General features: G+C 39.7%; 1 protein-coding gene across 14 annotated transcripts in view; it reads left to right on the forward strand.

Moving 5' to 3' along the window:
- Positions 1-2,959: 2,959 nt before the first annotated feature.
- thrap3.L (thyroid hormone receptor associated protein 3 L homeolog) overlaps positions 2,960-18,738 on the forward strand; it is a 43,828-nt gene continuing 28,049 nt past the window's right edge. For 8 of the 14 annotated variants that reach the window (XM_018246375.2, XM_018246378.2, XM_018246366.2 and 5 more), the window contains exons 1-3: positions 2,960-3,109; positions 3,835-3,892; positions 15,908-15,983. The gene's annotated coding sequence lies outside the window, so the exon portion shown is untranslated. Of the gene's footprint in view, positions 3,110-3,130; positions 3,284-3,771; positions 3,893-15,907; positions 15,984-18,738 lie in introns of those variants that run through there. The other 6 variants (XM_018246367.2, XM_018246369.2, XM_018246368.2 and 3 more) reach the window with 6 other exon arrangements.

Below are 18,738 nucleotides of genomic sequence, written 5' to 3' on the forward strand. Positions count from 1 at the left end.
CTGTGGTCCAAGAGTGTGACCCCTGACCAATAGCATGCTTTCCTTACTTGTTTCTATGGTAGTCCTAACCCCCCAATGGTAACTAAAACACACTCCCAGCCCACATATAAGTTAAATATATATTCCCATGTGAGTGAAGTGACACGTTTTGCCAGGGCAGGCATCAGGGCGGGACAGGGGGTACAAGTGTCCCAGAAATCTTGTTTCCTTCAGTCTGGGAATTCATAATTATAGCAAGCAGGCAGAGGCCATTTTGTGGACACTGTTATTAAGACAAGCCTTGCATCACCTCAGAATCTTGTTTGTGCACCAGAATAGGGGACCCGATATCCAACCCCATGCCCTGGCTACACAATTAAATGGTGAAGAGAACGGGGGAATATGGGGAGAGCAGTGAAATCTAGTAAGTGCTGAATGGAAAGTGAAAGTAATTGTTAAGGGCAGACAATATTTGATTGACAGCTGAGATTTTTAAATGTGCTTACTACAGCTATGAATGCTTTAATAAAAAATAGAAATTAGAGTTCATGTTTAATTTCAAAATTACTTTTATTATACAGTTTTTTGTGTATGAGTGACAGATCCACTTAAAAGGGTGGTTCACCTTAAAGTTAACTTTTAGTATGTTATAGAATGACCAATTCTAAGCAACTTTCCAATTAGCCTTCATTATATATCTTTTAAAGTTTTTTTTTAATTATTGGCCTTCTTCTTCTAACTCTTACCAGCTTTCAAGTGGGGGTCGTTGACCCCGTCTAAAAAACACTACTTTTTATTATTTCTATTCAGCCCCTTTCCTATTCATATAGGAAATCTAGCTGTGATTTTGTTCCTTGTGGTGCTACAGGAGTCTTGTGTCTGGGCTACAGGGGAGAGCACATACACTATGACTGGGGTCAGGACAGACTGAGCTGTGAGACCCCTCCCTGGGCCCTTCCCTGAGCCACAATCCCACACAGAGGAGAGGTTGGGGGTTTATTTGTAGGACACAGTGATACACACAGCCTGCCATCCAGGAGCAACTTCACATAATATTTCACATGGTTTTATCTCTGAGCTGCTGAGGGGAATACCCACCTATGTGGCAGTAACTTCAGAGTCCTGAGAAGAACTCTTTGTGGCTTTCCATGCCCTGAGAAGAGCAGTTTTGTTCTTCAGAGCCCTGACAAGGACCCCCTTTCCTTCCACACCCTAAATAGAGCGAGCTTTTCTGCCACTGGGGTTCCCTACTGACTTGTCAAACACACTAATATGTGGGGCCATAATGTAAGCATTAAATAGAAGGCCTATAAAGTACTTTCCAGGTGGAACATCACTCCTCTCTGGAAACACGCAGTCATCCCATCTGATTCACCTTTGTGCAGTGTCGGACTGGCCCACAGGGATACCAGGAAAACTCCCGGTGGGCCCTCCTGCTGCTAAACATTTGGCCTATTTCATGGCCATTCCCTATTTATATGAGAACAAAGAGGCCAAATAGATGGAATGATAGATTATAGTATGTAAAGAAAAGAGACTAGGAGAATAGAGGTTGAGTGAGGAGAGAAAGAATAATAGTACTGAGAGTGGGCCCCTGGTCTAAGATTAATTGGTGGGCCCCTAATCTAAGGCTTTTGGGTGGGCCCCTGGTGTCCCAGTCCGACACTGCCTTTGTGTTTTCGTGGACATCACCAAATGGAAGACTATATGCATGCCTGGTGGCACCGTTCAAGAGTGAAATCTTTTTGGACTCAGGTCTATTGAGTGGCATCGAAAATATTAAAAAAACATATCTCCTTCTCCAGAAGTATCACACACAATACTTCTGTGTATTCACAGGAAGCTACTCTTTCAAATACTGGCCCCCAAATCATCTTTACTGTGGCTACACCAGAGACTCAACCATATTCAAAATATACATTATCTTACAGCTAGATTGGAAGACTGTTTGGATACCCACTCTGAGATAGAATGCCGCTCACACAGCCTCTGAATTTAGGGTTGCTAAAGAGTTTTTGCTTTGCATTTTGGTATTTATATTCAGTTCTGCCTACTAGAATTGTATTATTTGTAACTCTTTACTAGGGATGCACCGAATCCAGGATTCGGTTCGGGATTTGGCCAGGATTCTGCCTTTTTCAGCAGGATTCGGCCGAATCCTTCTGCCCGGCGGAACTGAATATCCAAATTAGGGGTGGGGAGGGAAATCGCGTGACTTTTTGTCACAAAACAAGGAAGTAAAAAATGTTTTCCCCTTTCTACCCCTAATTTGCATATGCAAATTAGGATTCGGCCGAATCTTTTGCGAAGGATTCGCCGGTTCGGCCGAATCCAAAATAGTGTATTTGGTGCATCCCTATTCTTTACACATGTCCCTTCAGATAATATGTAAAAAATGTGAGCCTTTCAATAATAAGCAGAAGTTGTAAAAAGTTTACATTTTTATTAGGACATAAAAAGTCTTCTAATTTATAGCAATACCACTTTCTATTTTGAAGCAATTATGCGCTACTTCATTCAGCGTGTTTTGGTGAAGGCCTCGTTGCCATGACAACATGCACGGCTCGTAAGTAGAAAGAAGCAGGCGGCAGCAGACTAGGCTCATTCCTGTCACTGTTAACTGTAGCCCCATGCCGCTCTCTGTCGCATCTACAATATAGTCTACGGGCTGGTTATGTTCCTGAGGCTTTTATATTTTACTCGTGGCCTAGCAGAGACATATAAGCATGACCTGAGCCTTGGAGGGAATACACAACACACAAACAACCTTGAGCCTCTGCATTAGATTCTCCATTGTATCATGTAACATGGCCAATGTGGCTTTATATATTTAGAATAATTTAAATGCGCAGCTGCTTCTCTGGCGATTTTATGGGGAAACGTACAGAACGTCAGTAGTCCTTTATATCTTTCGTAATGTCGCGGTAGCTAAACATGAGCCGTATATGGCAAACCCTCCTAATTACAAGCGACTTGTTGTTGCACAACACTGAATGATGCGCCGCATTACTTCTACGTGCAGCGTCACTGCGCTTATACACGGTGTTCGTCGTGACGCCACAGCCTCGCGAGAAGCAAGACGAGATTTGTGACGTCTCGGTTAGGTATGCTGCTGGAGTCAATGAGCTAGGTATATATGGATTTGCGGCGTCTTTATGTATAGATCCGGGATTGTTGTCTGTTTTAAGAAAAACTGGATTGTTGGGCGGTGTGGGGATGTTTAAGGCGCAATCCGTGGACTGTAGTCTGTTTTATAAGAAAAAGCGGGACTGCTGCGTGATGTAGGCCCTAGGCGCGATATGGGGTAAATGTTCGTGCAACAAACTGATGATGTTGCCCAAAACAGAGGGATTCTTGGGAAGGAAATCTAGTTCGGAATCTGAAATGTTTATTTTTTCTTAATACGTATAGGCTAGAGCTTCCCAGTGGGTTATGCACAATCGTTATAGTTGCCTATGGGCCCCAGGAGGAATACCCATTACTATTATGTATAATTAGTAACAGAATAAGACAACAAATAAGCCCCTTTGCAAAGGGAACATTAGTATTATAGCCCCTTTCAGCTATGCTGACCTATAGCAAACCTTACAGGAGTATTTCACCTTGAACTTTTAATAGAATGTAGACTGCTCCTTTATCACATGCTAATAAATAGCACTTTAATGCAAGACCTTGTTTAATACTGTAACCTTTTTCGAGATTTCTTTTTAATTATTTTTTTTTAAACACAGCTTAGTATGACATTATTACATATTAAATGACTGATTGCACTTGTTTTTTAATTTATTTCAGTTTTGTGTTGTGTTCAAGCCTGTAGAATACCCGTCAAGAGGTTTCTTTTTCTGTTTTTCCCAGATGCAGCACTATCTACAGTATTTGATTTGCATTGTTATTGCCTGAAGATATTGCCAAGGTAAGCAAATTGTAGTGTTTTGGGGTTTTGTGTAGTTTTTGAATTAGAATCTTTGCATTGTTACTATTCATTCATTATACATTTAGGGATGCACCGAATCCAGGGTTCGGGATTCGGCATTTTCCAGCAGGATTCGGATTCGGCCCAATCCTTCTTCCTGGACTGAACGGAATCCGAATCCTAATATGCATATGAAAATTAGGGGAGGGAAATTGCGTGACTTTTTGTCACAAAACAAGGATGTCTAAGATGTTTTTCCCTTCCCACCCCTAATTTGTATATGAAAATTCAGTTCGGTATACGGCCAGATCTTTCACAAAGGATTCGGGGGGTTCGGCCGAATCGAAAATAGTGGATTCGGTGCATCCCTAATGACATTAAATCCAGCATGTCTATTAATAATAAAATAACCGATTGTTCTAAATACTGATTTCAAAATGGCTATGTTTCAGTAATGTCCTTATTATATCTAATGTACGTAATGCATACAGTTGAGTTACATTTCTATTTGAGCACCATTTCTCTGCTGACCATTTTGCCTTGAATCCTCTATTCACCCTTCCTTCATATAGCTAGTTTGCAATACGTTACATTTACTAAATGTACAAAATAGTTATTTGAGGTTTTGTACTGGTAGTCCTGTTGGAGGGGTAACACACACACACACTCTCACACACACACTCACTTACTCATCTCACACACACTCTCTCTCTCTACCTCTTCAGGGCTATACTTCTACGGTGCCTATTAGCATGTACTCTAGTGTCCCACCTTATCTCTCTCACTCATGGTACAACTGAGAGGAGAGAAGAGAGTACTTTATTTAAGTATGGATCATCAGTTGTAAAAATACTTTTTTTTAACTTCTTCTTTTAGAAGGCTGCAGAAAATGCCACATTTCAGTAATACTTTTGTTTACAAGATGTAACAATTTTCTGCATTGCTAGTCAAAGGGGAAGTTCATCTTGCAATGCCTTGTTGTTTCCAACAGTTCAGTAGATCATAACTTTATTTCTGGTTTATTGCCACCTTTTTGTTTATAATCTGTCCATTACTGAACCTGTGATTTATTAAACTATTAGGGAAGGGGACCTCCTCTCCCCAAATTGTATGTGTAGATATTTTTCTATTTTATTGCATGTCTTACTAAACCTGTTATCCTCGGTTTTTTTAGGCAGACTTCAAACACATTACTTACTGTGCAGCTATACAATTGGTATATTTCAAAGTTTCCAGCTGGCTGTTTCATTGCGCTCAACGTCTGCTAAAATGACTTAATTAGCCATTATAGCCAGTGCTTTAATATGGACACAAAACTCCTTTGTTTCTAATAGCTTTATAAATGACAGTAGTAGTATACATTTTCCACTATATTAACCTGTAAGTCTTGCACTACCTATTTGTTCTTGGTATCCCCCTCATGTAATCGTGGCTTTGGCTTCCATAATTATCAAGAGAATATGTTTGACTGCTGACTAAGTACTCTACTTGTGTAGCAATGGCAGACAAGTAATTTCTCACGACAGTAGCTAAGTTATGGGGGCATTTTAAGGTATTGCTTGGCGGAAATTAGTAAGCAATTAGTACAATTAGTAAGCAAATTTTTTAAGGGAAGTATTAATCCAGCAAGAGGTTATTTTATAACCGGAAATTAAGTTTATTGTTTTGCAATCCGTTTTTTTTTTTCAAAATTTTGTTCCTGCTTCCCCCAATCTTCTGTTTATAGTAGTGCCAGAACTCCAGCTCTCCTCTTCCCTGAATGCCACACTGCTCACACACAGCTGACACTAGGCCGAAGGTAGACTGGAGATACTCATCCTGATAGCATACAATGAATTGAAATGAAATTGGATGCTTTAAGGGAGAAGAAAAGGCTTTGTGCACTTGGGGGTGCCAAATGTTAGGCACCCCCAAGTGATTGTATTGATTTAACTGAAACCCCGGGCCAGTGCTCCTATCAGCAGAAAACTGCTCCGGCCCGGGGTTATACCAGTGAACACCACTGAGCGATCCTCTTCCGGCTTCTTCTTTCTTCAAAAAGAACGAGGATGACAGAAGAGCAGTGCTGCTCACTGGTATAAACCCGGGCCGGTGCAGTTTTCTGCAGATAGGAGCACTGGTCCGGGGTTTCAGATAAGTTAATACAAACACTTGGGGGTGCCTAACATTTGGCACCCCAAGTGCACAAAGCCTTTCCTTCTCCTTTAATCCAATATGTTTATTCCAACTTTGTAGAGGCATGGGTGGGACCTGTTATCCAGAATGCTCAGGACCTGGTGTTTGCTGGATAACTGATCTTTCCATAATGTGGATCTTCATACCTTAAGTCTACTAAAAAATCATGTAAACATGAAATAAACCCAATAAGCTGGTTTTGATTCCAATAAGGATTCATTATATTCTAATTGTGATCAAGTGCAAGGTACTGTTTTGTTATTACAGAGAAAAAGGAAATTATTTCTAAAAATTTGGATAAAATTGAGTCTATGGGAGACAGCGTTTCTGTAATTCGGAACTTTCGGGATAACGGGTTTCCAAATAACAGATCCCATACCTGTACTTGTTTTACTTGAACCCATGGACCCATTATAACTGTTTTGATCAAGTACATGGTATGTTTTATTATTACAGAGAGAGAAAGAGAAAATAATTTTTAAAAATTCGGATTATTTTATTATAATGGAGTCTAAGGGAGACAGCCTTTCATTATTTGGAGCATTCTGGATAATGGGTTTCTGGATAACGGTTCCCATACTCTGTATATGCTGTACCTAACCCAAATAATGGTTGTTTAGATTATTGTAACTTTTTAAATGAAGATTACCGTATATACCCGAGTATAAGCCGAGTTTTTCAGCGTCCAAAATGTGCTGAAAAAGTCTACCTCGGCTTATACTCGGGTCAGCGGTATCCGACCCGAGTAGCTGGGATTGCAGTCACTTTTAATCGTCCTATACCAACAGTACACTTGGGGAGAGACTGCAATATCCCACAATGCCCTCTGTTGGTTATATGAAAGAATAACAGTGCGCCCTCTGGTTATATGAAAGAATAACAGTGACTGCAATATCACACAGCGCCATCTGTTGGTTATATGAAAGAATAACAGTGACTGCAATATCACACAGCGCCATCTGTTGGTTGTATGAAAGAATAACAGTGCGCCCTGTGTTGGTTATATGAAAGAATAAGTGACTGCAATATCACACAGCGCCATCTGTTGGTTATATGAAAGAATAACAGTGACTGCAATATCACACAGCGCCATCTGTTGGTTGTATGATAGAATAACAGTGCGCCCTCTGTTGGTTATATGAAAGAATAACAGTGACTGCAATATCACACAGCGCCATCTGTTGGTTATATGGAAGAATAACAGTAACTGCAATATCACACGGTGCCCTCTGTTGGTTATATGAAATATTAACAGTGACTGCAATATCACACAGCGCCCTCTGTTGGTTATATGAAAGAATAACAGTGACTGCAATATCACACAGCGCCCTCTGTTGGTTATACGAAAGATTAACAGTGATGGCAATATCAAACAGCACCCTCTGCACATGGTAGTGGGACAGTGGGACAATGCACACAGTAATCCGTTTGGCAATTCTCTGTCACCATCAACTTTGCAAAGAAGTCCGGTTGATCGCTGGGGGGGTCGCTTTGGCAGAATGTGCGCTGCTGGGAGACAGGGCTGTAGTTGTGTCTAGGCTTATACTAGAGTCAATAAGTTTTCCCAGTTTTCGTAGGTAAAATTAGGTACCTCGGTTTATACTCGGGTCGGCTTATACTCGAGTATATACGGTATGTATTGCTGCCATAGCTCTCCATATATTCAGATACATTGATGAAAAATTAGATTTTTTGCTTGCTTTGTAGTGCTTCACTTAGTGGTGAATAGTTGAACACTGCAGAACTGATGACTGCAGTGTTAGTTGGGAACAACATTACAATTTTGTTAGCAGCATGGTAGTGTAAACGTAGCTGCATAATGTTTATCTAGTTCTGATGCAGTTTTTCAGCTCACAGGACTTTTTCCCAATGCTGGAACAAAAGTATTACTTTACACCACAGCTGTTCTGCCTTGATGAATGAATTACATTCGTATATCTTCTTGCAGCTGTTGCCAAGTGTTGATTGAAAAAGACATGCAACTGAAAAAATTGTATAAAAAGCCACTGTATGTGATACATATTTATGGTGTACATTTGCAATCTTGTGGGAGTGGTTTGACAGGGACTAAAAGATGCACAGGAGAGGGCATGAACAGTACATGTATGAATACATTATCTAGAAACTTGTTATCTAGAAGGCTTGAAATTATGGGAAGGTTCTATCTGTGTCCATTTTCATCATAAAATTATAATTTTTAAAAACGATTCCCCTTTTTTCTAATAAAATAGTGACTTCTGCTTGATTAATTAAGATAGCAAATATTCATATTTATTGCAAGCAATACAGTTAGGTTTATTTAATGTTTAAATGTTATTTTTTTTGTAGACCAAAGCTATTGAAATCTAAATTACTTAGAGACCCCTTATCCAAAAATCTCCAGCTCCCAAGCATCAATAACAGTAAAATTATAGCCTCAGAGAGCAATCGTGTTTTGGCTGGCCAGGCCAGTGTCCCTCATTTAAAATCTAGAAGACCTAAAAGGAAGGCAAATAATCCCAAAGTAACAAAAATGAATAGGACTTTCAGTAACATACTATTTGTTAGGTGAACTACCCACTTAAGTGCACACTGCAGATAATTATTATTAACATGTATTTATAGAGATTGTAGGCTGCTGTTGAAGTCATTAGTAATTTAGGCTTGTTGACTAATGATTCTCCCCCCCCCCCCCCAAGAATTAGACGTATAGAATTAGAAATGTTTTCATGTAATAGGTTGCTGCTGGATTGCGGTTAGTCAGTCCAAGCTCAAAATCTGTTGAAGTACCTTCTCAAAAGGTGGATGGTATGTTGATTTATGTCAAAGTGAGAGAAGCCACAAATTTTCCCTACCCCCTTTCAGATACATTTATTGGATTTATTATCTTGAATATCTTTCTGCCATTAGGGGCACCATTTTTAAAGTTACGGAATGTTTAAAAAGTTATTGTATATCTACCAACCACTTTAGGTTGTCTACTATTACCCAGGGAAAATTTACAGGGAATAGCTGTTGCAATAGGTATGTTGTAAGGAATATGCTTCCATAACACGTCTTGACAACTAACAACTATGAAATATAAATAATCATCTGTAACTTCCTCTTAAGTGGCTAGTGAACTGGTGCAGGCATGGGACCTGTTATCCAGAATGCTTGGGACCTGGTGTTTTCTGGATAACAGATCTTTCCATAATTTGGATGTGCATAGCTTAAGTCTACTAGAAAATTATGTAAACATGAAATAAACCCAATAGGCTGGTTCTTTCAATAATGATTAATTATATCTTAATTTGGATCAGGCGCAAGGTACTGTTGTATTATTACAGAGAAAAAGGAAATCATTTTTAAAAATGTGGATTATTTGAATAAAATGGAGTCTATGGGTGGCGGCCATTTTCAGAGCTTAAAGTGATACTGACACTAAAATTTTTCTTTTGAAAATATGAATGTACATTAAAAGTTACCTATAGGTCATGTTGATCATTTTTTGCTGATGGTTCTGCTTTTGTAAATAATTGTTATTAGAAGTTTCTAAACCTGACTGTTTTGACAACCTGACTGTTTTGACAACCTGACTGTCCCTTCTTAACCTGTCAGAGTTTCTAATGCCAACGGACTCCTGCTGCACAAATATGGCAGCCCCCTCATACAGGAACAGGGTAGTAAGAAAGTTAATATAAAAGCATCAGGAAAATATTTTTATGTCAAAATTATAAATAGCATTCAAAGACAATGTTATGATAGATAACAAAAAAGGTTATTTTCTGATGTCAGTATCTCTTTAATGGATAACTGATCCCATACCTGTATAGAGAAAAGATAATGGGCTTCTAGGTTAATAGATTACATGCCTACATGTTCCTTTTGCTGATATTTTCCTGTCCATGCAGATGACATTGTGGTGTGGGGAAGAAAAATGTCTGTTGCCATATGCTAAGCAACACAGGAGAAAGTAGTTGCCTGTCCCAAACCACTTTCTTTCCAAGCTATGAATATGTTCTCAGTAACTACAAAACATTTATAAACTGCATAAATGTACAATTCGGAGTCGCCCAATATCAGCCCTCGCTTGGCTCCACTTAGACATAATGGCACTTCTGTTGTTCCCCAGCAGTAATGCCACACTCTCGTATACATCTGCCTGAGCTTTCTGCTTCATTGTTTATAATTTCCAAGTTAGTGAGCAGGCTCATTATTCTCTAGCCCGCTGCTCATATCTAATCCTCTGAACATTTGGAGTAGATCTCTCTGCAAGATGCCAACCATTAATCATTCTGAAACCATTTATTATTCTACAAAGGGCACATAAAGCCATATATCAGGGGTGCCCAAAAGGAAGATTGTGACCTACCAGTAGACCTTTAGCTGTTTATCAGTAGATCTCAAGACACTAAGAGACAGCTTGTCTAAATCACCCTCCTGTTTCATGCTTTTCATTCAGATATTTATTATGTTAAGGTTACATAACAAATAGTTAGTGTTATTTATATATAGCAATATAAATTCTCTCAAATCAATACAATATTTAAGAAACATTTTGCACAGAACAGAATGCTAACAATGCTTTTATGTATGTAGATCATTATGGAACAACATCACTAAAAGTAGACCCCGCATTAGTAAAGTACCAGTAAACCCCCGATTCTCTAAAGAATCGTTAATGAAAGAATGGTAACAACAGTGAGGCAGCAAAATGCGATGGGTGCTGATTCACTCGGCATCCCCAGGCAGCAACTGGCGACGCTAATTTGTGGGGATGTAGAGTGAATCTGTGCCTATTGCTTGTTATTACCTATCTGCTATTAGAATTCTTAAATTTTGAGTTTATTGGTAGTAAAGTGTTACTGAAAAATTTCTTTATAAACAACATTTTTTGTGAAAATGTTCTCCTGTCCTTGAATGAGTTCTCCCTGGTGAGCTGTACTTAAAATCTTGACTTTAACATCAGATGAACGCTGCACTCTTGAAAATGCAACATAAAGTTGACCATGACCAAACACAGGCTCAGATAGGTAAATGCCGACTTTATCCAATGTTTGTCCTTGTGATTTGTTGATTGTCATGGCAAATGCAGCCTTAATGGGGAATTGTCGTCGTTTAAGTTTAAAAGGTAATTCCTGGTCAGAACTGGTAAGGTCAATTCTGGGAATCAAAACAGTATCACCGCTATGGGATCCTGTAAGCACTTCTGCCTTGATAACATTTTGTCTCATGCTCTTCACAACCAACCGTGTACCGTTACATAAACCTTGCTTAGTGTTAGGGTAGGGGCACACGGCGCGATTTCGCCGCGATTCTGCGCTGGGCGAGTTGTCGCTGCGTTTTTGAAGCCGAAATAGCTTTGCTAACTTTGGCGCTGGCGTCAATGCAAATCGCGGCGAAATCGCTGCGCTAATTCACACGTGGCGATTCTTTTTCTACTGTCGCCCGGAAACGCTCAGCGAGGCAACTTCGGACGACAATAGAAAACGAATCGCCGCGTGTGAATTAGCGCAGCGATTTTGCCGCGATTTGCATTGACGCCAGCGCCAAAGTTAGCAAAGCTATTTCGGCTTAAAAAACGCAGCGACAACTCGCTTAGCGCAGAATTGCGGCGAAATCGCGCCGTGTGCCCCTACCCTTAAGGTTTCTTAACAGCATGACTATTGTTCCTACTTTGAGTATAAGATTGTGTTGTGGTAATCCAGCATTGTTGATAGTGTTTAAATATTCTAATGGGAAGTTAAGTTTCTCACTTTCGTCTTCAGAATCAATACAGTCAGTACTCAGAAAGACACAGCTTTGTCCAGGAAGTAATGCAATCACTTGGTTGTTTATCATGTCAACATCAATATTTTTTGGAGATAATATAGCCCGTTTTGCTAAAAATGGCCACCCACGCAGGTACGCAACCGGTTCCCCTCCTAGAGTGACGCTAGCGCCGCCATTAGACAAACTTGCAAAGGAGTAGCAAGATGGCCGACGCTTATACAGACTTTAGTGGGCGGATGACAAACTCGCAGAGGAGTAGCAAGATGGCCGACGCTTATACAGACTTTAGTGGGCGGATTTGGCAGTGGGCGGATGACAAAGTCGCAGAGGAGTAGCAAGATGGCCGACGCTTATACAGACTTTCGTGCAGGTACGCAACCGGTTCCCCTCCTAGAGTGACGCTAGCGCCGCCATTAGACAAACTTGCAAAGGAGTAGCAAGATGGCCGATGCTTATACAGACTTTAGTGGGCGGATGACAAACTCGCAGAGGAGTAGCAAGATGGCCGACGCTTATACAGACTTTAGTGGGCGGATTTGGCAGTGGGCGGATGACAAAGTCGCAGAGGAGTAGCAAGATGGCCGACGCTTATACAGACTTTCGTGCAGGTACGCAACCGGTTCCCCTAGTGTGACGGTGAGCGCATCTGCCTCCCTAGATCCTAATCTTCCAGCGGTCGCCGCCTGAGTGAGCAGGAAAGAAGAGGCGGCGGGAGGCAGAAGGAGACGGTGAGCGCATCTGCCTCCCTAGATCCTAACCTTCCAGCGCATCTGCCTCCCCGATCCTAACCTGTTCTGATCCTAACCTTCCAGCACATCTGCTAATCGAAGGCCGCATCTATGTCTTTCGGCTGAAGTTGCGCGCGCATCTCATAGATCCTAACCGAAGTTGCGTGCGCATCTGCCTCCCCTCCACTCGGGACATAGATAGGCCTTCGGTTAGTATATAGGATAGGCACTCTTACCATATGAATAGATTCCCCTGAAAAGTGTTTTATGACTGGGCTAAAACAAGTATGGTATAACTGTACTACTGTAGGAGCCCACTCTCCCCATCGGCCATTACCCTATAAAATAATTATTATTCTTGTAATATTCTGAGTCAGCAGCTTATTGGCCATCCAACGGGGCTATCCAACGGGCTTCTCCGATCGATATCTGGCCGAAAGTTGTGCAGATCTCGATCAGGCAGGTTAAAAAATCCTTTTGCATTGTGGCCACTTGTATGCGGTCCTCAGATCCGACCGCCAGATCGGGTAATGGCAGAGGAGATTTGTTGCCTGTGAGAAATTTGCTCTACCCCAGTTGGCAAATCTCCTGAAAATACTTTACTAAGAGTAAAGTTAGAAAATTCTGAAGGAAATTCTGCAGATGCACATTTGCACCAGTTCTAAGGTATTTTCAGGAGATTTTTGTTTGCTGGTGGAGCATAAGTTATTCTTTACCGAACCTGTATATGTGGTGTGACGTGTTCCTCCAAAATAAATAATGCTGTCAAATCTATAGTGCCACCACACTGCCATGACTGCAGATCTGAAGTTTAATCTGAAGTTAGTTTTTATTTTTACTCTACGTTGCATGTGCACTGTTCAGCGCAGCGATTGTGGCACAATGCTCAAAGGATTGTACACCGGTGAAGTGAATTTTCAGCAAATAGGGGCACTTGCTGGGGTCTAATGTAACGATTATATTCACTAGGGTTTTTTTTAGTGAAACTGACCTTTACCAGGGCAAGGGAAGTTCTTACTTTTATCACCTTATCATCCAGGGACTCATTGACTGCATTTAAAATACAGGTTTCTTCAAAAATTCTGACGCATCTTGCTACATGTTAACTATAGGCAGATCCCAAGCAATGGATATTTATGTGTAAGAAAAGCAGCTTGTAGGATATATCCTAGTATTTATTTCTATCTTGGAGTTCAATTTAGTTTGGTTATAATTTTGAAAAGTGAGCATGTCCACGGAAGTGACCAGTAAGTGAATAGTTAATATTATGCCTTTGGATACGATTACATGAATCTCTGCAAATGCTTAACAGGTGCTGGGGATTAACATTAAGGAACTGCTGTTACATTGCAGGATTGATCCAGCTAAGACCATACATGATAAATATTAGACAATTATTTTTTGCCTGTGGCTCTTGTTGCGTAGCACACTAGTGAATCAGTATATAGTTACAAGCCAATTCAAGTTGTTCCTTTATTAGGTTTAGATACAAATCCAGACATTAATATAGTTTATGTAAAGAAAAACATTAACTTTAGCTGAGAAATAAATGAATATGTAGGCTTATGCTTCTTGAAATTTCCTTTCACGTTACTTAAACATGAACAAAATGAATTCAAGCTTGATTTTATTTCTTTCTGTTTGTACTTGCAATATTAATACCCACTTCAATATCATGTCTCATTTTAGCCTTGTCACAGGTTATTACAGTTGTCCTGTTTCCAAGCTAGCTCCAAAACAGCTCTCTTGGCTTGGGACTTTAATATAGAGGTGTAAAGTGGTCTCAATGACAGCTGCAAGTATTCCTTGCCAGACTTAAAGCACTGTAAATCCCATATGGAAAGTGTTTGTCCCTTTACGGTTGCACAGACAGAATCCCTCTGTAGGTATTGCTTCAACTGTCCAAGTACATAGCAGCTGTCTTTCTGTATAATATGGTCAGTCATACAGCAGTAAAGTCCCTTTAGTATCTCAATAAGAATCTAGCACTTGCACATGATCATGGGAGGCTCTTTGAAAATTTACTAAATGTGAACATAATTCTCCTATAAGTTTGTAGTGTTGCTTGGGTGTTTAATACTTGAGTAACCTCACTAAAGTCATAATGACTTGTAAATAATTTACAAAACTCTCTGATCTCGTTACAACTTTAATGCCGAAAGCACACAAGCACAGAGAGGATCCGCTTCTCTCTGCCTGCCCATGAAACGCAGGAGGAGAGCAGCAGAGGCAGCGCTCTGTGCCCTGGCCCTAAAGGCCCCCATACATGGGCTGATAAAAGCTGCCAACAGTCCGAGTCAGCAGCTTATTGGCCTGTATATGTGGCCCTCCGACAGACTTCCCCGATCGATATCTGGTGAAAGTCGGCCAGATGTCTTATCGAGCAGGACTAAAAATCCAGTCGGATCACAGATGCATCTGTTTGTTGATGCGGTCCCGTGATCCGACTGCCCGTATTCCATGAATTATGATCTGATCATTGGGCCCTAGGGCCCACGATTGGATCAGCCCAATATTGCTAACCTCAAGGTGGGCATATCTGCTCATTTGGCTACATCTCATACATATGGCCAGCTTAAGCCTACTTACTACTGTCCAATAAATATGTAATAAATAATGGATTTAAAGGTATTTGTATATAACATTGCAGATAAAAGCAGTACAGGTATTTGTTTATTTATTAGGGCCTGACTCTTAAAACAATGTAACCGGTATGGGTCTCATCCAAGGTTTTAATTGGCTTTTATCAGCTGGCTTTCAACATAGTTTCAGAAGTGCAGAAAACATAAACAGCCAGACCAATCACTTTTCCATTGCACTTACCTTCACAATTATCTTTAAAAAGTTATGACATATATTGCAAAGTTGCTTAGAAATACATTTTCTTTCACTTGGGTTTGCTCCCTTTAGGGTAAAGATGCACACAGCTACTAGTACCAGCTACTAGTCATGGCTACAAAATAGACAATTGTGATAATTGGCTTTGCTAAGGAGCTGTATGTGTTTTAGCAGAGGCAATTCTCCATATTGTATATGGCATGGTATTTTCTAGCCATAAGCGGCTACAGAGCTACAAGTAACCGCTAATTGTTGTGGCTAAAAAAATGCCCAAAAAAATACCCTCACACACCCAGTGACTTAGCAAGCCAATTATCACTGTTGTCTATTTTGTAGCCGTAAGAAATAGCTGCTACTAGAAGCTCTGTGTGTCTTCACCCTGATCAGTTTGACTTTGAGGCAGAATACAACTTTTTAACAAAGGAAATACACAGCATTTATACGTTATGTACCATCAAATGATGTTCAGTTATGTGTTTTGAATTTTCATGTTGTAAGGGTAGCAGAAGCTGCACTAACAGTTTGTTCCTCTCTTGCCTAGAATACACCAGTCATAAAAAAAATCACTTCTATAGACAAGATTTTCAACTTTCTGAAGACCCGCGAGTCAGAATAAGGTAACTTCCTACATCTTTAAAAAAAAAAATATTGGAGTGCTGGTCCCTTTCGAATTTTCATATACATTAAATTGACGAATCACCCTGAAAGTGAAAGCGTGTGTGGAGGCAAAACAGAGGCTCTCACTCACAGGACTTGCAAATAAAGAAAAACGTGTTTGACAAAAACAACTAACGTTTCGGCTAGCTCCCTAGCCTTTCTCAAAGTGAGGTAGCCGAAACGTTAGTTTTAGTCATGTGACAAAAATGGCGTTACTACTCACAGATGACATTAGTACACACCGTTTATAAGGATATAATTTGAGATATTCATTGCTTTTTTATATGTATATCAAAAAAACTTCCGCACACATAGGTCTTGATAAGTGGAAAAAAAGCTTGTAGATTTATTTCAACGTTTCGGCTTACAAACTCAAGCCGTCATAAGGAAGGGCAGAGCCTAAAGTGAACATGAAGTTATATACACACACAGGATTCAAAATGGCGCCAAAACCATGCCAGTGACATCACAAAAAAGTTGGTGTGGTTTATAGTACTGAGTGCATCAGTGATAGTGTCAATCAATGCATGGTTGCTAGTGTAAATTGGACCTTAGCAACCCGATTGCTGAATAAACTGGAGAAATGCTGAATAAAAAGCTAAATAACTCAAAAACCTTCAATAATAAAAAATGAAAACCAATTGCAAATTGTCTCAGAATATCACTCTCTGCATCATACTAAGGATTTAAGATGACCAACCCCTTTAAATGCATTTAAATATAATGTGGTGTTACCCTGCACTGTTAAATTATTTTTTTGCCAAAAGGCACATCTTTACAAATATTGATGTGTAGAGTACAATACTCTCAATTCTTACACAGGGTATAGGGGAATGTCATTCATGGTTCTACACAAGACACACCAGCACAACATGGATAATTCTAGCAGGATTTAAAGGGGTTGTTCACCTTCCAAACACTTTTTTCAATTTAGTTGTTTTTAGATTGTTCCCTAGAAATAATGACTTTTTCCAATTACTTTCCATTATTTATTTTTTACGTTTTTTCCAAAATCTAAGTTTAAAGTTGAATGTTCCTGTCTCTGGTGTTTGAGTCTGGCAGCTCAGTAATCCAGGTGCAGATTCTGAACTGTTACAATTTTGCAACATTTAGTTGATACATTTCTCAGCAGCATCTCTGGAGTATTAGCAACAATTGTATCAATTCTAACAGCTGCCTGTAATGAAACCCAGAGATTCTGCTCAGCAGGGACAAAGATAAGAAATGTATCAACTAAATGTATCCATTTAGAACAGTTTACAGGATCGGCGACCCCCCCCCTCCCAGAGCTGCTTCAGAAGGAGAGAAATGACACTTTATACTTCAATATTAGAAAAACCGTGACACATAGAAAATAGAAAGTCATTGGAAAAAGTCGTTATTTCTGGTGATCTATCTGATAACAACTAGTTGTTTGAAGGTGAACAACCCCTTTAACCTTGCTCGTTTATTTGCGGATGCGAGCAAGGTTAAATCCTGCTAGAATTATCCATGTTGTGCTGGTGTGTCTTGTGTCTACGCTGTTTTTGAGGTTGTCCAATTCCTCTAGCACCTGGAATTCGTGTGACTTCGGACGGCCAGGGTGTGCGAGTGTAAGTTCTTCCTTTTTGCAATTCATGGTTCTACCACATAGAAAGAAAATATAACATATAATGCAAGACACAAAAAAAATAATTTATCTGTAGTGCTTGATCAACAGAATCAAACGTAAAGACAAATATCTTCCCTTTTTGGCTTCACTGGCACTTTAATTGGGTTGCCTAATGCTGTGAGAGCAAAACCTATTAGGCCAAGTTGTGCAAGCTTGTTAGTGATCTTTGCAACTAACAACCGAAAAACCTTATTTTCTGAATGTAGATGGATACAGAAAGCCTTTACTGCCCTCAGTACTGTTCATATTAATTTTCTGTTCATACTTGCCAGCAACAAAGACAGCTGTTTGCTTTCATGCATGTTGCCTGTTTAATTAAACTAGTATTTATAGGTTAAGTATTCACTCATGGCTGGAATGAATGTGATGGGAAATTAACACCTTCTCTTGTTCATGGATAACTGGCAGCACATTCTCTCATTACAGTTTTATGCTTTCCAAAAACGTCATTTTTGGTGTTTAAATGTAAAATATGCCAATGCTTTCTGTTTGGGGGTTTAAATGGGATAGTTATTTTTCTGTATAGCTTAACATATTTTTAGGTAGTTTCCTATTGCTTTGAACGCCTAATGTGCACTGCACTGATTTATAAAATGTTTCAGAGCCAGTAGTTCCTTGATGGAGGGTATGATTATACATGGACATGTATAAAGGGGCAAAAAGATGTGTGCATACCCAGGCATGCGTACGATGCTAGTATAATAACACAAGTCTACCACCCCACATTTAAAGGCAGATTTATCAAGGGTCGAATTTCAAATTGTTTTTTAAAACTCCCATGAACTAAAAAATTTGAGTTTATCATTAAAATCAAATTTTTCAAAGTCGAGTGAATAGAATCAACCCGAAAACTCGTATTGAATTTAAAAACTCAGAAAAAAAAAACTTTGTCAGGAAGGCTGCAAACAACTCGAATAGTTGAATTTGAGTTCTTAAAGTGCCAGAGTATGATAAATCTCGAAAATCTTTTTTTTTTTTTATAAACTCCAATCGAATTTGAATAACTCCCTAGTCGATTTTGACCATAAAAAAAACAAAAAAAATTAGAATTCGACCCTTAATAA

Source organism: Xenopus laevis, chromosome 2L (assembly GCF_017654675.1).
Source record: "Xenopus laevis strain J_2021 chromosome 2L, Xenopus_laevis_v10.1, whole genome shotgun sequence".
NCBI lineage: Eukaryota > Metazoa > Chordata > Amphibia > Anura > Pipidae > Xenopus > Xenopus laevis.